At 44.3% G+C, this 20,431-nt stretch overlaps 2 protein-coding genes across 10 annotated transcripts in view; one reads left to right on the top strand and one right to left on the bottom strand.

Moving 5' to 3' along the window:
- Nucleotides 1-3,464, bottom strand: part of PLEKHB2 (pleckstrin homology domain containing B2) — a 49,535-nt gene extending 46,071 nt beyond the window's left edge. For 2 of the 5 annotated variants that reach the window (XM_055571861.1, XM_055571862.1), the window contains exon 1: nucleotides 3,350-3,460. The gene's annotated coding sequence lies outside the window, so the exon portion shown is untranslated. Of the gene's footprint in view, nucleotides 1-3,349 lie in introns of all 5 variants that reach the window. The other 3 variants (XM_055571866.1, XM_055571863.1, XM_055571865.1) reach the window with 3 other exon arrangements.
- A 13,975-nt stretch (nucleotides 3,465-17,439) lies between these two features.
- Nucleotides 17,440-20,431, top strand: part of FAM168B (family with sequence similarity 168 member B) — a 40,300-nt gene continuing 37,308 nt past the window's right edge. Inside the window, exon 1 of one of the 5 annotated variants that reach the window (XM_055571854.1) lies at nucleotides 17,440-17,707. The gene's annotated coding sequence lies outside the window, so the exon portion shown is untranslated. The remainder of the gene's footprint in view (nucleotides 17,708-20,431) is intronic. The other 4 variants (XM_055571853.1, XM_055571851.1, XM_055571855.1 and 1 more) reach the window with 4 other exon arrangements.

Genomic DNA, 20,431 nt, shown 5'->3' with positions numbered 1-20,431 from the left:
GTCGGGTGTCGTTGGTTCTACAGGACAGAATACCAGCAAACTAGCTGCATAATAGCCACATTACTCACATACCAATAAAACCTACAGGAAGTTTTAAAAATACAAATCATATTCAACATTTCATTTTTCGGGGGTGCACCTCTTAGCTTATGGGATCTTAGTTCCCCACCTAGAGATCAAACCCAGAACACACATCCTGCCCTCCCCACAACCTTGGGGCAGTGAGAGCACCCAGCCCTAACTGGTCCCTGGACTGCCAGGGAATTCCTCAAGTCAAGTTACTTTGAATATGAACTCAAATCACTTTAAAAATAATTGAATCCTAAAGAGGACCAATTTAAAAGATGGAAAGAATACTGCCTTTGGAATCTGACAGTTCTGAACTAAAAGCCCACTTTACCTGGCTCATTTAGTTAGCACAGTCTACCTGTCTACCTTTCCAAGGAATATGACTACCTCAAGAGTGGTATCTGGAGACTTCTCTCACAGTCCAGTGGTTAAGACTTCAAGCTCTCACTGCCAAGAGCAGTTCAATCCCTGGCTGGGGAACTAATACCCCATAGTCGCACAGCTGGGCAAAATTTTTTAAAAAGTGTTATCTGTTCTTTCTGTACCTACACATTTCACAAATTCACTCCCTGAGATTATCAGGTAATTTACTTACTAGGGGCTTCCCTCAGAGAAGGCAATGGCAACCCACTCCAGTACTCTTGCCTGGAAAATCCAATGGACAGAGGAGACAATCCATGGGATCCCATAAGAGTTGGACACGACTGAGTGATTAACACTTTCACTTTCAGAGGAACTAGTATTTTAGCTATAAAATTACTGCCTTATCAAAGGAAGGAAAACTGTTCTTCAAGGACTCCAAAACAACACAGGCGACAAGGACTGGGTAATCTATTATCATTCAGAGGTCAGTTCATATTTGGTGTTGGCCATTTCACATACCAATCAATTTTTAATAACAAACCCAATACAAGCACTCACCAAAGGACAGACAGACTAAAACAAAGAGGCAAGAAAGTTCAATACTCTGTACTCAGGATCAAATTCAGAAGCAAATATACAGCCAATAAAATACAACTGATTCAACTAGCCCACTTTTTGTAACTTTTTAAAGAATATTTATTTGGCTGCGCCAGTCTTAGCTGTGACATGCAGGATCTTCCATCTTCATTTTTATTGCAGCATGCAGGATCTTTAGTTGCAGCATGTGGATCTAGTTCTTTGACCAGGGACTGAACCCCAACCCCGTGCATTGGGAGTGCAGAGTCTTAGCCACTGGACCACTAGGGAAGTCCTTTTGTAACATTTTTAATAGTTTATTTTACTCAGCAGTTTTTGGTAGTTACTGACATTAATACAGTAATTCTTTAATTTCTTTAGACATCCGGTAAGAAACAAAAAAGAGGACAGGAGAAAGAAACCAAATATTAATGTAGGATAGCAACCTTGTAAGTACAGCAAACCTTCTAGAGTGAATCAAGAACAACCTCTGTTTTCCCAAGAAGTAATATGACTACCTCAAGAAGGTATCTGTTCTTTCTACACCACTTACGTACACATTTCACAAATTCAGTGCCTGAGATTATCAGGTTATTTACTTACAGAATATGTTAACACCATTAAAAACATGCTAGTAAAGAAACGGCGTTAGGTTCTGAGTTCTTTTCTGCAATCTCCTTCAGTAAGCATTTACTGACCACCTATATTGTGCCAGACACTCTCACCCGCCAGGATAATCCTGCAACATATGTTTGATTCCTGCTCTCAAGAGATTTGAGGGGGAGTGGGGGGAAGGGCCGGGGCTTTAGTTGAGTCATCACTAGCACACAAGAGTAAACACGAATCACAGGGAGACCAGACAAGCCCAGCTCTCTCCCCAACAACCACCTTCTATCAATAACCATCAGACCAGTCCAACCCAGCCCAGGGTTAAGAACTTCCTGGGCCCAGGGGACATGCTGAGCACAAGAGAACCAGCTGCAGGAGCAGTCTTGCTGCACATGCACATAAACACATCTATTGTACTTTGGTCATTATTTGTCAAACATTAAGGGTCGTAAACAAACAAGTAGTTAACACGTAATTAGCTCGGGGCCCTAATTCCCCCTCCCCTCGTGACTGAGACAAGTCACTTCCTGCACTTTTGAGGAACTGGTCTCCTCAAAGTCCATCAAGACCCGGGAACTTCCTTTCCTTTAGACAAAAGCGCTGCTCCCTCTTGGCAGTGGCTCTACCCGGTTCTATTCAGAAAAGACATTTAAAAAAACGAAAGCTTCTCAAGAGTCAATTCCAACATGGTTTAAAATTAACCATGTCCCCCTAGATTTTTTTGATACTGTGACCGTCTCACCTCATTCCTTTCCCCCGCTCACCCTGGAAACCTGGAATTTTACTATTCGGTCATTTATAAACACGTTCCTGTGTAAGTCACTCTACTTTTGAGTTAAAAGAACAAAAAACACTACTCGGACGCGAAATGAAAACCCCTGAGCTCTGAGATTCCTAATGTAATTAGCAGGTGAGACAATCAACTGTCAAAAAAAGACATAATACAATTAGGAGCACGTAAAACTTAAGACACTGCAAAACCGAGAGTAGATGAAACCAAGCGGAGAAGGGCCCCACACGGGAGCGCAAAGCTTCAATGCCATTCCAGATTCCTTCTTAAGGAGGGTCATGAGACCTCCCGGTGGGAGGAGAACCAAAGAGTCCAAATCCCCTAGGCCGGCGGGACAGCAGGGCCGGAGTTCTGCGCCCACACTGCAGATGGGCACCGGGCCGGCGGGGGGCACCTGCAGGAAGCGGGGCAGCAGCAGGAGCTCTCCAGCTGGCCGGGCGGCTCCAGGGGAGGCTCTAGAGAGGGAGGGAAGGAGTCGCTGGGGGGTCAGCTCGGATGGGGCGCGGCCGCGCAGCTCCAAGGGAGGCTCCAGGAGAGAAAAAAGGGACGAAGGGAGGGGGGTTTCCTCTGGAGAAGATCCAGGCGGACGGCTACAGGAGAAGATCGAAGGGGCGGAGCGCGGCGGTCTGGAAGGGGGGTCCGCTTGGAAGAGGCGAAGGCGGCGGCTCTCGGACAGGCTTGGGAGGGCCCGGGGGAAGGAGGGAAGCAGAGAAGGAGGGTGACACGGAGGGGAAAGGAAGGGGACACGGAGGAGAAAGGAATGGGAGGGGAAGGGCTCGGGCGGGGCTGGGGCGGATGGGCCTCTCCAAAGGAGGCTCCGGGGGGACCGCCGCCGGGGTGGGGAACGGAGGTCGCGGGCCTGGGGCCTCCTCGGATGGGTGCAGGGTGGATGGGCCCGGCCTGAGGAGGTCTGGGTCACCGAAATCGGACAAGAATATTCACCTGGAAAGCCTCCGGCCACCACCGCGCACGGAAACAGGTCCGAAGCGAAAGGACACTGCCGGGTTACTCGGCGCCGGCGGCCTCACGCTGGCGTCCCGGCCGCCGTCAGACGTCACGCCTCCCCGGCGCGCATGCGCAGGGCACGCAAGGCAGGGGGGCGTGCGGCGGGGTCCAAAGAAGCCTGATTAATGGGGGTGGCGTGGGCAGGGTCAGGCTTAAGTTTCAACTGAAAAGGAACAGTAGACTCCCCTGACATTGCTTGTAAATACCACTTTCTCGCAAAAGGAGCTGGGCAGGGCTCTTGAGAGATACCGGTGACTCTAGAACTGGGGCAGGGAAAGTACGACTGAGCCTGCAGCATCCCACAGCGCCGTAAGTCAGGAATGCTCAAAAATACGTGTAGGTGTGTCAAGGGACAAAGGACTCAACCTGCAAGAGCTCCCAGTGCCCAAACCTGGCACAGTTATAATTTAGAATATAAAGTAAGTATACCAGAGTCTATTCTGCTGTAAATAAATAAATAAATAAATATATTATTTGGGAAGGGAGCTAATTCTTCCTTATAGAAGAATTCTATTGACTCACACTCCATCCAGAGGATTTAGTAATCGCCACCCACCCACCCCTGAGCATGAGCTGTGCATAGTCATTTCCTCCCAGGGTAAGTGTTGGCAAAAGGAAAAATTACTTCACGCTGAAGAAATCTGTCAAACACTACTCAATCACATGATCAAGGTTAACATAAACAGCAATGTCTTTTTGGTAGTATTTACCCTTGATATGACATAATGACAAGGTCACTTTTCCTACAGTCTTACTCCCCCGAAAAAGCATAGCCCTAGTCTAACTATGAGAAGAACATCAGACAAATCTCACTTGAGGGATAATCCACAAAACGCTTCACCAGTATTCCTCAAAACTCATGTAGTGAAAAACAAAGAAAAACTGAGAAACTCACATGCAATGTAGTGCGCTGGATGGGATCCTGTAACAGAATAAAAAAAAGATGTTAGTGAAAGAATTCATAAATTCCAAATTCTTATTTTAGTTAACAGTAATTATTAGCCATTTTTAGTTCTGACAATTGTACCATGGTTATGTAAGATAATACCTTACCTTAGGGGAAACTGAGTGACAGAAATACTCTTTCAGTATCCTGGGCATGCTGACCGTCTCAGTAGAGCTACAGGTCTAACTCTGACTACCTTCAGTGTTAGATATCTTTCAGAGCTTGGATTTGGAGGGTCCAAAAATACACTAGCATATTGTCTTTGAGTGACAGGACTCCGGATGACTTATTTCTTCTCCCTGCTTTTCTGTACTTTCGAAATTTTCTTTAATGAATCAGTGAAACAACTTAAAAACCACTTTTAACAAATTAACAAGAAAAAGTAGTAGTTGAGTCCAGATATAGGTAGATAGATGTTCTGGGAACTGGAGCAGGTACACCTGTTAGTAAGTTTTCTGCTTTAGTAAAATTGGCTTTTTGTCCAAGCTTGCTGACAAGAAAAGTACAGTAGGGAGAAAGCTAACCTCGGGTGAAAGTGAAGTCACTCAGTCATGTCCAACTCTTTGTGAACCCATGGACTGTAGCCTACCAGGCTCCTCTGTCCATGAGATTTTCCAGGCAAGGGTACTGGAGTGGGTTGCCATTTCAAGTCACACATTTCCCAATACTGAATATGTAGCCAATACTGAAAGCTGTGCTTCAGGGAACCACACTGGAACTGTTTCCATCAGTTGCTTGGCTCCTTGGCTCCAATAATTGTGTGGCACTCAACTCAAGCAAACCAAACTATGACCTGATTAGCCCCACTTCCCAATTACTAGTACTGCTTTATATTGAAACTGAAAGTGATAAGTTCTTGTGGTTAAAAAAGAATGTCTAGATAACACATGGAACTTGCCTGGTGGTCCAGTGGTTAAGAATCCACCTGCCAGTGCAAGGGACACGGGTTTGATCACTCATCTGAGAAGATTCTACATGCTGCAGGGCAACGAAGCCCATTCTCCACAACCACAGAGCCCACGCTCTAGAGCCAGAGAGCTGCAAGTACTGAGACCCGAGCCCAGAGAGCCAGTCCTCCTCAGCGTGAGAAGCCACTACAATGAGAGACCCGCACACCACAAAGAAGAGTAGCCCCTAATCGCTGAAACTAGAGACCAGCAAGGAAAACCCAGCACAGCCAAAAATAAATTTTAAAAAATTTAAAAATAGGACATGAAGTAAAATGTCATCTCCCTGCCACACCCCACATAATCTGGAATGAGAATCTTCCAAGCAACAGGAGGTAATAGACATATAGACGTTCTTTTATTTCCCACTTCCTTTACCTGTTCTAAATGAATCACAACTGCTCCTGTTCTATTTATGGATTACTGTCCCCCCTGCCCGCCCCGCGCAGTATCTGTCTATCTAAAGCAGAGGTACCACTTGGGGTAGAGCAGTGGAACTTCACCAGCTTCACAGTTTTCATCAGTACCCCAAATCCCTCCCAATTGACATACAATTCTAGTGAGAACTGACTGTGGGGCAAGTCAAAGCGAAGTCCAACCCAGAACAGAAAGCTCTTCCACCAAACTTGATACACTTTTGCTCCTACTATGAGGAAGTGCTGGAACTGCCTCTATTGATAGGAAACAAGTTTTTGTACACTTAGATTTGACTTTATTTCGCCCTCAGCATCTACTGAGAAGCCTCGGCTTTCTTCAGTTGAGTTCATTTCTTCTGAGGAGATCAGTTGGGTTTTCGCTCACTATCAACATGAAACTAACATCATACAAGAATGGGGAAGACAGATGAGGTCCAGCTGTGGCACTGGCAGCCTTGCAGTTACTATTCCTGTTTCCAGGTTCATTTCTCACCACCTTTCCCCTCTGCCCTCATCACACCTGCTCTGGGTTGCAGCTTTTTCTGCGTATTTGAATTATCCACTTGAAAGTGAGTCCCTTCCCTCCCCAACTGCATGCACTACTGCATGCCTCTACTGATGCTTCAGTTTTCTCTGATGTCTATTATTTTTTAAACATTTATCATCTATTTCATAAAAGTCTAAGGAGAAATGGAGAAGTATGTTCTTGATCTGCCATCTTGAATCAGAAGCCTCCAACCCCAATTGCTTTCTTTCGTGATCAGTTATCTCAAATTTTCAGCGAACTGATAGTGTCCTTTAACTTGTTTTCTGAAACTATTAGGGACTTCTAAAAATACCTTCTTGGGGGACTTCCCTGGTGGTCCAGTGGTTAAGAAGCCACCTGCTAATGCAGGGACACCGGTCTGGTCCCTGGTCAGGGGAGCTTCCACATGCCGCGAGGCAACTAAGCCCGTCAGTGCGCCAGTGGCAGCACACCTCGGGCCTCAGCAGTGGCCGCAGTGCATGGAGGAGCTTGTGCACCACGCACTGCCGCTAGAGAGCAGCCCCCGCTTGCCCCCACTAGAAAAAATCCACACGCAGGACCAAAGACCCAGTGCAGCCAAAAAAAAGTTGGGGGACTTCCCTGGTGATCCAGTGGCTAAGACTCTGAGCTCCCAAAGCAGGGGGCCTGAGTTTGATTCTAGTCAGAGAACTAGACCCCACATGCCACAGCTAAGACCCAGTGCAGTCAAATAAATAAATAAATATTGAAAAATAATTTTTAAAATACCTTTTCTTTTACCTTAACAGGGCCTTGGAAGGGAAGTGACATAGATCTCTGTGTTCATCCCAACGTGCAAAACCAGAACAGAGTTATACGTTGCCTCCAAAAATGTTGCCTCCAGCTACTGAACAGAAAGCAATATTTTCCTACTAAACCCTCAATTATTTTCTTGTCAATATCAGATCAGATCAGTCGCTCAGTCATGTCCGACTCTTTGCGACCCCATGAATCGCAGCACGCCAGGCCTCCCTGTCCATCACCAACTCCTGGAGTTCACTGAGACTCAAGTCCATCAAGTCAGCGATGCCACCCAGCCATCTCATCCTCTGTCGTCCCCTTCTCCTTCTGCCCCCAATCCCTCCCATCATCAGAGTCCTTTCAGATGAGTCAACTCTTCGCATGAGGTGGCCAAAGTACTGGAGTTTCAGCTTTAGCATCATTCCTTCCAAAGAAATCCCAGGGCTGATCTCCTTCAGAATGGACTCGTTGGATCTCCTTGCAGTCCAAGGGACTCTCAAGAGTCTTCTCCAACACCACAGTTCAAAAGCATCAATTCTTCGGCGCTCAGCCTTCTTCACAGTCCAACTCTCACATCCATACATGACCACAGGAAAAACCATAGCCTTGACTAGACAGACCTTTGTTGGCAAAGTAATGTCTCTGCTTTTGAATATGCTATCTAGGTTGGTCATAACTTTCCTTCCAAGGAGTAAGTGTCTTTTAATTTCATGGCTGCAGTCACCATATAGTTGACAAGAAAAAACACTGACTCCAATAAAAAAACAGGCAAAGGTATATGAATAAATCATTCCTATAAGAAAACATGCAAATATAACAAATATTTTTAAATGACTCCTGGCTGGAATCTAACAAATGCAAATTAAAACAAATGAAATATCGATTTTCAGTGGTAATTTTAAAAAGATTTTTAGTGAAATACTCAATAGAAGTGATAGGGACAGAGTAAAGGGACAAAGCAGGTGATTAAGTAGTTAATCCCACTTGGAGATTAAAGTATAAAAAAGTATGAGACACCCCTGTAAGTTAATGATTATTCAAGAAAACAAGTATACTTAAGTACAAAACCAAGCAGGCTTGCTTAGCAATAAAACCATGCATCAGAAGCATGAGACATGACCCAAAACAGTAAAACAATGGTGGTAAGATCCATAGCCTGCTCACAGAGCTCAGTGTTAATGACCCCTAGCACATGCTCTCTGTGTATATAAAAAATAATTTATGGGAAGCTGACATTTTAAAGTGAAAGACCCTCATTGTACTGAGACCTGAAATTATTTTTTCATAGTGCCATGACAGTCCTGGCTTGACAATGTAGGGAAAATAAAACTCTCCTGCCCAACCTGGAAGAGGAACTGATGATGGAAACCTGATGTCCTTCTACTCATGGTTGAGGAAGAAGGTGGTTTTTCTCCCTCCCTACTTTTCCTTTGATTATAAAATTGTAGCCCACTAAATTCTCCCTCCCACACCACTGCTTGTAAGCCTCACAAGCATCCCACTCTAATAAATCACTTCTTTCCTAGTTGGAGCTTCAAGTAACTTATTTGTTGAATCAGATAGTAATAGTTTTTGAATATTAGAAGAATAGTTTTGTGCTATACAAGATATGACACCTACATATACTATCCCTTTAAATTCTTCATCTTTATTAACAATAAATAGTATTAACAATACTATTTCAATCATGTTCATAAATCCATAAAATTAACAAAGCAAGAAATCAAGCCCTGATCACTACTATCCCATGAGTTGCATTCCTGGGTGTGTTTCAGGCTCTAGAGGCAGTACTGTGAAAGGGACAGAGGAAGGGAGCCCACAGCCAAATATTAATATAATAGCTCAGAGTTTCCACCTGGCAAAGCCCAGAGCTCCCCAAAACCTTAGGGAACAGGCAACAAAAAAGTAATTAGAAAAGTTTGAATTGTATTTATTCCTTTTGTTTTTACATCAAGTTCCTATAATTCAATGTTTAACAAAGTCTGGCTTGCCAAATTCCTGAAAACATACTCTTGGATTCCCAGAGATGGTGCAAGCACTGAAAGCAACCTGCACACCACTGAGCCTGAATAGCCATCATTCTTCTAAGGAGTGCCATGTTGTCTTATCCCAAGTTTTGGTTGTTATCGATAAAGCTGCTATGAACATTTCTGTACAACTCTTTTCATGGAAGAATGCTTTCATTTTTCTTTGGTGGATACCTTCAATTTCCTGGCTGATAGGATAGGTGTATAGGTGTGTGTTTTTCTAATGAAATGACCAGAGCTTTTTCCAAAATGATTATACCATTTTATATTCTTCAAAATATGAAAATTTTATTTCTTTTAAATTGTATAACATGTGATACATTCTGTTGTTGTTGTTCAGTCGCTAAGTTGCATATGACTATGACCCCACAGACGCCAGGTTCTACAGTCCTCCACTATCTCCCAGAGTTTACTCAAATTCATGTCCATCAAGTCGGTGATGCTACTTTACTATCTCATCCTCTGCCACCCTGTTCTCCTTTTGCCTTCAATCTTTCCCAGCATCAGGGTCTTTACTGATGAGTTGGCTCTTCACATCAGATGACCAAAATACTGGAGCTTCAGCTTCAGCATCAGTCCTTCCAAAGAATATTCAGGGTTGATTTTCTTTAGGATTGACTGGTTTGATCTCCTTGCAGTCCAGGGGAGTCTCAGGAGTCTTCTCCAGCACCACAATTCAAAAGCATTTATTCTTCAGCACTCAGCCTTCTTTATGGTCCAACACTCACATTTGTACATGACTACAAGGAAAACCATAGTTTTGACTAGACAGAACTTTGTTGGCAAAGTGATGTCACTGCTTTTTAATATGCTGTCTAGGTTTGTCATAGCTTTCCTTCCAAGGAACACGCGTCTTTTAATTTCATGGCTGCAGTCACCATCTACAGTAATTATGGAGCCCAGGAAAATAAAATATGTCATTGCTTCCATTCTTTCCCCTTCTATTTGCTGTGAAGTGATGGGGCTGGATACCATAATATTAGTTATTTTTGATGTCGAGTTTCAAGCCAGTTTTTGGACTCTCTTTCACCCTCATCATGAGGCTCGTTAGTTCCTCTTCACTTTTTGCCATTAGAATGGTATCATCCACATATCTGAGGTTCTTGATATTTCTCCTGGTAATCTTGATTCCAGCTTGTGATTCATCGCTGAATCACAAGCTGGGTTGCTGGCATTTCACATGATGTACTCTGCATATAAGTTAAATAAGCAGGGTGACAATATGTAGTTTTGTCATACTCCTTCCTCAATTTTGAACCAGTCAACTATTCCATATCTGGTTCTAACTCTTGCTTCTTAATGCACATACCAATTTCTCAGAAGACAGGTAAGGTGGTCTTGTACTCCCATCTGTTTAAGAATTTTCCACAGGTTGTTATGATTCACATAGTCAAAGGCATTAGCCTAGATAATGAAGCAGCAGCAGATGTTTTTCTGGAACTCCTTTGCTTTCTGCATGATCCAATGAATGTTGACAATTCAATCTCTGGTTCCTCTGCCTCTTCAAAACCCAGCTTGTACATCTGAGAGTTCTTGGTTCACATACTGCTGAATCCTAGCCTGAAGGATTTTAAGCATAACCTTGCTAGCATGTGAAGTAAGTGCAATTGTATGGTAGGTTGAACATTCTTTGGCATTGCCCTTCGGGATTGGAATGAAAACTGACCTTTTCCAGTCCTGTGGCCACTGCTGAGTTTTCCAAATTTGCTGGCGTATTGAGTGCAGCACTTTAACAGCACCATCTCTTAGGATTTGAAATAGCTCAGCTGGAATTCCATCACCTCCACTAGATTTGCTCACAGAAATGCTTCTTAAGGCCTACTTGACTTCAGACTCCACAATATATGGCTCTAGGTGAGTGACCACACCATCGTGGTTATGTGGGTCATTAAGACCTTTCTTGGTATAGTTCTGTATATTCTTGCCACCTCTTCTTAATCTCTACTGTTTCTAGTAGGTCTTACCTTTTCTGTCCTTTTTCATTCCCATCCTTGCATGAAATGTTCCCTGATATCTCCAATTTTCTTGAAAGGATCTCTAGTCTTTCCCATTCTATTATTTTCTTCTATCTCTTTGCATTGTTCATTTGAGAAGGCCTTTTTGTCTCCCTTGCTCTTCTCTGGAAGTCTGAATTCATTTGAGTATATCTTTCCCTTTCTCCCTGCCTTTTTTTTCTCTTCTTTCCTTAGCTATTTGTAAAACCTCCTCAAACAGTTTGCCTTTTTGCATTTCTTTTTCTGTGGGATGGTTTTGGTCACTACCAATGTGGGAGACCTGGATTCGATCCCTGAGTTGGGAAGATCCCCTGCAGAAAGGAATGGCTACCCACTCCAGTATTCTGGCCTGGAGAATTCCATGGACTGTATAGTCCATGGGGTCGCAAAAAGTCAGACACGACTGAGTGACTTTCACTTTCAGTTTTCTTGTACAATGTTACAAACTTCCATCCGTATTTCTTCAGACACTCTGTCTACCAGATCGAATCCCTTGAATCTATTAGTCACCTCCAGTGTATAATCATAGGGAATTGACCTAATAATAGGTCATACTTGAATGGCCTAGTGGTTTTCCATGTGCTCACTCAGTCATGTATGACTATTTGTGACCTTGTGGACTGAAGACTACCAGGCTCCTCTGTCCATGGGATTATCCAGGCAAGAATATTGGAGTGAGTTGCCATTTCCTCATCCAAGGGATTTTCCCAACCCAGGGATCAAACCCATGTCTGCTGTGTCTCCTACATTGGTAGGCAGATTCTTTACCGCTGAGCCACCTGGGAAGCCCAGTGATTCTCCCTGCTTTCTTCAGTTTCAGCCTGAATTTTGCAATAAGGAGTTCATGATATGAGCCTCAGTCATCTCCCAGTCTTGTTTTTACTGACTGTAGAGAGCTTCTCAGGCTTCCAGTGCAAAGAACATGATCAACCTGATTTCATTATTGACCACGTTGTAATGTAGATATGCAGAGTCATCTCTTGGGTTGTGGGAAATGAGTGTTTGCTATGACCAGTGTGTTATTTGACAAAACTTTGTTAGCCTTTGCCCTGCTTCAATTTGTACTCCAAGGCCAAACTTGCCTGTTATTCCAGGTGTCTCTTGACTTCCTACTTTTGCATTCCAATTCCCTATGACAAAAATTACATCTTTTGGAGGAGGGGGGCGGTTGTTAACTCTAGAAGGTGTTGTATGTCTTCATAGAACTGGTCAACTTTAGCCTCTTTGGCATCAGTGGTTGCGGCATAGACTTGGATTACTGTGATGTTGAGTGGTTTGCCTTGGAAAAAAAAATAGATCATTCTGTCATTTTTGGGGTTGTACCCAAGTACTGCATTTCAGACTCTCTCATTGACTGTGAGAACTTCTCCATCTCTTCTAAGGGATTCTTGCACACAGTAGTAGATATAATGGGCATCTGAATTAAATTCACCCATTCCTGTCCCTTTTAGTTCACTTGTTCTTAAAATGTCAAACCAAAGCTTTTCTTACCCAAGGTGTCTAGATTTTGATAGACAGCTTTGTCCATTTAACAGTTTACCTTGAAGATATTTCCATTTTAGTATATAGATAATCTGCTCATTTCTACCTTGAGTTATGGAGTCAATTATTCAGTCAGTCCCATTGTGACAAACACTGGGGTTGTTTCAGATACTTTGCTACTCCTAGGAAAGCTGCAGTGAATAAGCTTGAACCTATTTCATTTTACACTTCAGAGAGTATCTCTGTAGACAAACTCCCAGAAGTGGAATTGTAGAATGAAAATTTTTCTTCTGTATACTTTTCTTGATTTGTTGTTGTTGTATAGCTGCTAAATTGTGCCTGACTCTTTTTCAACCCATGGACTGTAGCCTACCAGGCCCATCTTCCTGGGTTCTTGTCTCATTGCAACAAAAATTTGGAGCAATGGGCTAAACGGTGTAAAACAACTGACAAGTTACAGCTTAGTTCAGCTCAAGCAGACAGATCTTTTATTAGACACTCGAATGACATGAGAGCAGGCCCACCCCAAAGGAATCCTCCTCATTCTTCCTGTTGATCCCTCTTGGCTTCCTCCTTTCATACTTCCAGTCTTCTCCTTTTCGTTATAGTCTGTATAAAGTAACGCTTGTACTCACCTCCAATCAATGAAAGGGATGCAAATGGACATATGCTATATAACAGTAGACTATGCTGTTTATCGGAGAAGGCAATGGCAACCCACTCCAGTGCTCTTGCCTGGAGAATCCCATGGATGGAGGAGCCTGGTGGGCTGCAGTCCATGGGGTTGCTAAGAGTTGAATACGACTGAGCGTCTTCACTTTCACTTTTCATTTTCATGCATTGGAGAAGGAAATGGCAACCCACTCCAGTGTTCTTGCCTGGAGAATCCCAGGGACGGCGGAGCCTGGTGGGCTGCCGTCTCTGGGGTGGCACAGAGTTAGACACGACTGAAGCAACTTAGCAGCAGCAGCCGCATGCCGTTTATGTCGTCCCATAATTCAGTCTGTTTTAATTAGATGTAGAATATTCATGCTCCCTTACTGGGCTCCTAACTGCCTAAGGTTACTTGGAGAAGCCCTTGTGGTCATTTTGTGGTGCCTAGGACTCTTGAGAGTCCCTTGGACTGCAAGGAGATCCAACCAGTCCTTTCTAAAGGAGATCAGCCCTGGGTGTTCTTTGGAAGGAATGATGCTAAAGCTGAAACTCCAGTACTTTGGCCACCTCATGTGAAGAGTTGACTCATTGGAAAAGACTCTGATGCTGGGAGGGATCGGGGGCGGGAGGAGAAAGGGAGGACAGAGGATGAGATGGCTGGATGGCATCACTGACTCGATGGACATGAGTTTGAGTGAACTCTGGAGTTGGTGATGGACAGGGAGGCCTGGTGTGCTGCAATTCATGGGGTTGCAAAGAGTCGGACATGACTGAGCGACTGAACTGAACTGAACTGAGGACACATATGCAGAAGTTGAAAAGTCTCTGTGTTTATCTTGCAGCCTATGCGTGAGCTCTCCTGGGTGTGTCTAAGATGGAGTTCAGAGATCAGCTTGCATCCCTTTCAGCCAGGCCTCCCCTTGTTGCTTTTGTCTAACTTCCTACCTAATAGATACATGTATACTTGAGGCTAAGTCCCTTGGCTGTTCACCTGAAACTACCACAACATTTTTAATCGGCTGTACCCAAATAGAAAATAAAAAGTTTAAAGTTTGATTTTTTAAAAAAGGCTTTTCTACTCCAAGATTAAAAAAATTATTTTTTGTTTATTTCTTGTTCTTTTATAATTCCATTGCTGTACATTTGTATCTTTTTTGATTTGGATTTTATTCTAGTATGGTAAGCTATAGATTCAATTTTATATTTTTTCGGATGGCTGTTTCTGTCCCAGTACCATTTATTAAATAGTCCATCTTTTTTCGCAGTGACTTGAGATGCTACCTTTATCAGATATCACTTCTGAAAATAATCTGAGTGTATTTCTGAATGTTCTGTTTCATTGATCTGTCTATTCATGCATCCGTGACACACTGCTTTGTTGATTGAGGCTTTTAAATATGTTTTCTTATTTCGATAGGTCTAGTAGCACCCTTACTATTACTCTTTGCCCTCAATGTTTTCTTGGCAAATATTCTTTTGTTTTTTGGCTTGAAGGATCTTAGTTCCCCAGTCAGGAACTGAGCGTGGGTCCTGGGCAATGAAAGCTGATTCCTAACTGCCAGGGAATTCTCCAGATACTCTTGCTTTTGATTTTTCTGGTTGATCTTTTCATGTGTAAATCAGAATCACTTTACCTGATTAAAAGTAATTATTGGTGTTTGATAGGAATTGTATTAAATTCATAAATTTAGAAAAATTATCTAAGAATAATATGTTTTTCTCCATGTATTTAAGAGGTTTTTTGGTGTGATTTGGTGGGTATTTTAAATTTTATTCATATAGACCTTTCACAACTATTATGCAAGTCTTATTTCTGGGTATTATTGTTATTTTTAGATATTGTTTTATTTTGTCTATAAGTAATCAACCTTGTATAAAATGGATCTTCTCTTCCATCATATTTTCTAATTCATTGTTAATTTAGATACCTTATATTTTTTCTCATTTTGATAATCACTGGTTGCTCTTATTGTTAGTATAGTTTTTTAGATGATTCCACTTGCTTCAGATCTGATGTTTAAGTGAGAAATAAACTTCTCTACTGTGTAAAAACACTGAGATCTGGGGCTTGTTACTGCAGCATTTCCTAGCTATCCTGACAGATACAAGTGATTTAAAAAAATAAAGAGACTCAATACACAAATATATTAATGCTACTGCTGCTAAGTCACTTCAGTCATGTCCAACTCTGTGTAATCCCACAGACGGCAGCCACCAGGCTCCCCCGTCCCTGGGATTCTCCAGGCAAGAACACTGGAGTGGGTTGCCATTTCCTTCTCCAATGCAGGAAAGTGAAAAGTGAAAGGGAAGTCGCTCAGTCGTGTCTGACTTTTAGCGACCCCATGGACTACAGCCTACCAGGCTCCTCCATCCATGGCATTTTCCAGGCAAAGTACTGGAGTAGGGTGCCATTGCCTTCTCCGCAAATATATTAATATTAGGGTTAAATTCTGTGCAGTGGTATGCAAGCAGGAGTTTAAGAAGAAAAAGCACAATGGAATTCTGTACTGTTACAGAACTTATTTATGTATTTCTAAATTTTTATCGTTGGCTTATTGGGTCTTCCTTAAACTGCAAGGACTTTTTCTAGTTTCCCTGAGCAACGGCTACTCTTCCTTAGGGTACATGGGCTTCTCATTGCAGTGGCTTCTCTTAAGGTGGAGCACAGGATCTAGGGCCGGCAGGCTCAGTAGTTGTGTTGCTCTGGCTTAGTTGCTCTTCTGCATGTGGGATTTTCCCAGATCAGGGATCTAACTGCATCCCTTGCATCAGCAGGTCAATTCTTAACCATTAAACCACCAGGAAAGCCCTTTATTCATGTACTTTTAAAATGGTAACTAAGGAAATGGCAACCCATTCCAGTGTTCTTGCCTGGAAAATTCCGTGGATGGAGGAGCCTGGTGGGCTACAGTCCATGGGGTTGGTTGCAAAGAGTAGGACACGACTGAGCGACTTCACTTTAGCTTTTCAGTGGGACTCAAATCACCAGTGTCTATATTACAACGGTTAAGAGTAACATCTAGTTGTATTTAAAACCACCCACCGTCTTCTATAGTGACAAAAATCAAGTCCTTTGCAACTATTTTAGTGAATGTGGCTCAGTCATGTCCAGCTGTTTGCGACCCTATGGACTATGCAGTTCATGGATTCTCTGGGCCAGAATACTGGAGTAGCCTTTCCCTTCTCCAAGGCAGTTTTCCAACCCAGGGATTGAACCCAGGTCTCCCACATTGCACGCTGATTCTTTACCAACTGTGGCACAAGGGAAGCACAAGATACTGGAGTGGGTAGCATTTTAACGTGCATTTATATCTTAGAAATGCGAACCAGTCTTTAGGAACTGTAGTAGATGTTCGCGGCTTGGTCAGGGAAAGATAGACTGCCTGGACCCTCCCAGCTGAGCAGAGACCACAGGATTCCTCCACCTTTCTCCAAGGCAGAACCATTGACTGTCACATCACGCAGGGAACCTGTGGGCCCTCGTAATGTTACAGAAATAGTTGAGAGCAGCTCTGGGAAAGTGCAAACCCCAAAGTCCCCCTTTAAGAGCAAGTGCCCTTAAGTCAGACATTCGGGTTTCAACCTGGTCGGCTTCCAAGAAATTGTCTGCTCTCGAAGGAACTTATCAGCCTCTTCGTGCCTTAACTGCTTCATTTGTAAAACGACTTTATTGTATTAAGTGACTTAATGAATGCAAAGCACTCAGAACGGCGAACGCGAAGAGCGCCGAGCGCGCGAGCTCGGAAGGTCCCAGCGCCTGGGCCCTGGCCGTTAAGCCGACAGCCGACCACACAGGCCTGGGGACCGGAGCCTGGCATTGGGGAAGAGCGCGCCCCCGCCGCCGCGCCTGCATTTACACAAGGGTTCCTGTAGTGCGGGGCTATTTAAAAACACGAAATTGAATACATTTGTTTTCCCTTAAGAAGTTAATAATTATGTTCCACTATAATTATGTTCCATTGTGCCCTTTCCATACCATGAGAGTAGGAGCCCAAAGATGGCGTAAGGAAAAATATTCCACATGAGCGTTTATTCGAATGAGTCAACAGATATCCTCCGGGCGCCATTTGACTTCTGTTTGAACCCCCCAACCCCACCCTCCCCGCCCTGTACGCTCCAGACGCAGAGACCACAGAAATTCGGCCCGACGGTCTCTTTACGCAACAGCTCCGGAAGGCCTCCCGGTCCCGTCCCCTCTCGGACGTCGGCGGGAGCGCGCACGCCGACCGGTAGCCCGGAAGGCGCCGGCGGGTCACGTGTCTGCGCGCCCCCGCCAAGGCGGGCTTCAGGCGGAAGTGAGGTTTGGGTTAGGCGGCCGCGCAGCGTCGGCGAGGAGCGCGGGCTGCGCAGAGGCGGGCCGGGCAGAGCGGGGCGAGCGGGAGCGCGGGCCGGGTAAGCGGCGGTGGCGGCGACCCGGGCCTCGCGGCTCAGCCCCGCAACGGAGCAGGCCTGCGCAGCGCGCGCCTCTCACCGAGCCCGACCGCTGAGCCCGCCCTGGACCGGCGAGCTCTGATCACTGAGGCCCAGTCTGCCCTCGCGGCGCGGTGAGTGCGGGCGGGGCGGGCGGCCGACTTGGCGGCGGCGTGCGCGGCCGGAAGTGCGGCGCTTTGTGCGGCCGATTTGGGCGGCGCCAAGGTCGGGCCCGCGGCGGCGCTTTGTCCCGCGGGGCCAGGCAGGCGGGTGCTGCCCGAGGGAGGCGGGGCTGGGCTGCGGGGCGCGCGGGCAGGTGCGGCGTGGGCGGCGGGGAAGCTGCCCCTGGGCCGGCGAGAGCGGCGTTTGTTGCACAACGGTGTTCTCTGGGTCTTTTTTTTAAGGTTCAGGTGATCAGATCAGGGAAATGCAAAAAATGGGGAAGCAATGGGGTGGTGTTTCTGTTCGTAGGATTTTCATCGTTTCCAGTGTGTAAACTATCCACTTCTCTCGCAAAGTAAACATTATTCCATTTTCCTGGCAGAAGCCTTAGCTTGAAAGGCTTTCAGTGTTGTAACCAGAAAGGACGTATCATGGCCCAGCCTTGGTCAACTTTGAAAGAGAGGTGCGCCTTTACAGCGTCCACGAATAGGGTCTTCCTCATTTATAGTGTATATAAGCGTGCGTCTAATGGATTGTATGAGTTAATGCTTCATTAAAGTCATACATAAAAGTATTTTGAAGTGTTTTACCAAGCAAGACTTCCTTGAAGTGAAAAGGTTTGTCTCCTTCCCCCTCCTTAAATTCTCAAGTCACCCTTGTGTAATTTTTAAGATTATTTTCTCGAATAGTATATGAAAAACTTAGCAATAATAGTAGGGACACATTTTAGAACTTGGGTTAAGTAAACAAGGATTGGGTTATTTTTGCTTTGACAGGAAATAATTAGACTAATTGTTCTGTTGTTGAAGGTACTATGGTGCACTTTGTGAAGTTTTTTTGTTTCTTTTGAGGTTTATAGGGTGGGCTTGCTTTTTAGAATGCGTTTGCATAATTACTTCCGTTTAGTCGTATTTGTGACTAAATGGACAAGCTGAGGTGTGCCAACAAAGGTGCCTCTAGTCAAAGCTGTTTTTCCAATAATCATGTATGGATGTGAAAGCTGAGCACCGAAGAATTGATGCTTTTGAACTGTGGTGTTGGAGAAGACTCTTGAGAGTCCCTTGGACTGCAAGGAGATCCAACCAGTCCATCCTAAAGGAGATCAGTCCTGGGTGTTCATTGGAAGGACTGATGTTGAAGCTGAAACTCCAATACTTTGGCCACCTGATGTGAAGAACATTGGAAAAGACCCTGATCCTAGGCAAGACTGAAGGCGGGAGGAGAAGGGGACTACAGAGGATGAGACGGTTGGATGGCATCACCGACAAGGATGGACATGAGTTTGAGCAAGCTCTGGGGATTGACCATGGACAGGGAAGCCTGGCTTACTGCAGCCCATGGGGTCGCAAAGAATTGGACACGACTGAGCAACTGAACTGAACTGAAGGTATGGTAGAGGTCCCTGCAGGCTTTAAGAGTTGGAAACTGCAGCCTTCCTCTAGGTTCTGTGTAGCAGTCACTATAGACACGCGGAGCAGGTAGCATCCCCTCTTCCTGCCTTCTGCTCTTCGGAATAGTGGAAGGATCCTACAAGCCAGATGGGCGGAGGAAGCTGCTGTTGGTATTACTGCCCCTGCCCTCTTATCCAGGCCTGATAGATTTGTTAGATTTTTACTTAGTATTCTACTCTACAGCTGCCATTCAGCTCATTTCTGTTTTAAGGCTAGACAGAATTGTGATGTCAAAATTATTTGAATTTTCAAATGAGAAAATGAGGAGTGTAATGCCACAGAGGTAGAGGATTAGAATTGGGAAAAACAAGCTTAAGGGCATATAAAGAATATTATTTTAAGTTTTTTTTTTATAGGTTCTGTAGCTTAAAGGCAAATTTTTGCCTCCCAAACTTGTCTTATTTAAACAGCTTCTTTTCACTGATCAATTGAGAGCAATTTTAAAACAACAGCACACCAGCCTAATAGAGGTATGGTTACTTTTCTTATGCCTGTGTTCCACTTTATGTCTATATCTTTCAAGTTCTGTGCAGAAATATGTGAATGTCTCCCAATAGATTGGAAACCTTGATAGTGAAGCTCGAGTTTGGATGCGTTCAGAGTCTATCTTATGTGCTGTTCTTGATGTTATCAGGTGTTACCCAGACTTAACAGTGTTGATTGTGTTGTTCGGGTTTTATCTTGTGTATTGCTGTCTGAGAGAGAGACTTTAAGCCCCTTGACCTTAGTTTTCTTGGTATGAAGAAAAATAATATACAAGGCCTCTACAGTCCACAGGGTAGCAAAGAGTCGGACACAACTGATTGACTTCACTTTCTTTTTTTCTTTTTTAAAGTTTTAGAATTACTGTTTAGTGTGGGAACTTTGTTTAGGTCATGGTATATTTTGAGACTAGAGAAACTAGTACAGTGATGGATGTTAAATATACTTTCCCTCTGAGGATTATTAGATTTCAAGTTGAGAAATTTTTGCTGTTATCTTTTTTAAACCCTAATCTACTGCTACCAAGTCACTTCAGTTCTGTCTGATTCTGTGCGACCCCATAGATGGCAGCCCATCAGGCCCCCCTGTCCCTGTGATTCTCCAGGCAAGAACACTGGAGTGGGTTGCCATTTCCTTCTCCAATGCAGGAAAATGAAAAGTGAAAGTGAAGTCGCTCAGTCGTGTCCGGCTCCTAGCAATCCCATGGACTGCAGCCTACCAGGCTCCTCTGTCCATGGGATTTTCCAGGCAAGAGTACTGGAG

Source organism: Bubalus kerabau, chromosome 3 (genome assembly GCF_029407905.1).
Source record: "Bubalus kerabau isolate K-KA32 ecotype Philippines breed swamp buffalo chromosome 3, PCC_UOA_SB_1v2, whole genome shotgun sequence".
Classification (NCBI taxonomy): Eukaryota; Metazoa; Chordata; class Mammalia; order Artiodactyla; family Bovidae; genus Bubalus; species Bubalus kerabau.
This window is presented reverse-complemented; position numbering and strand designations above follow the sequence as displayed.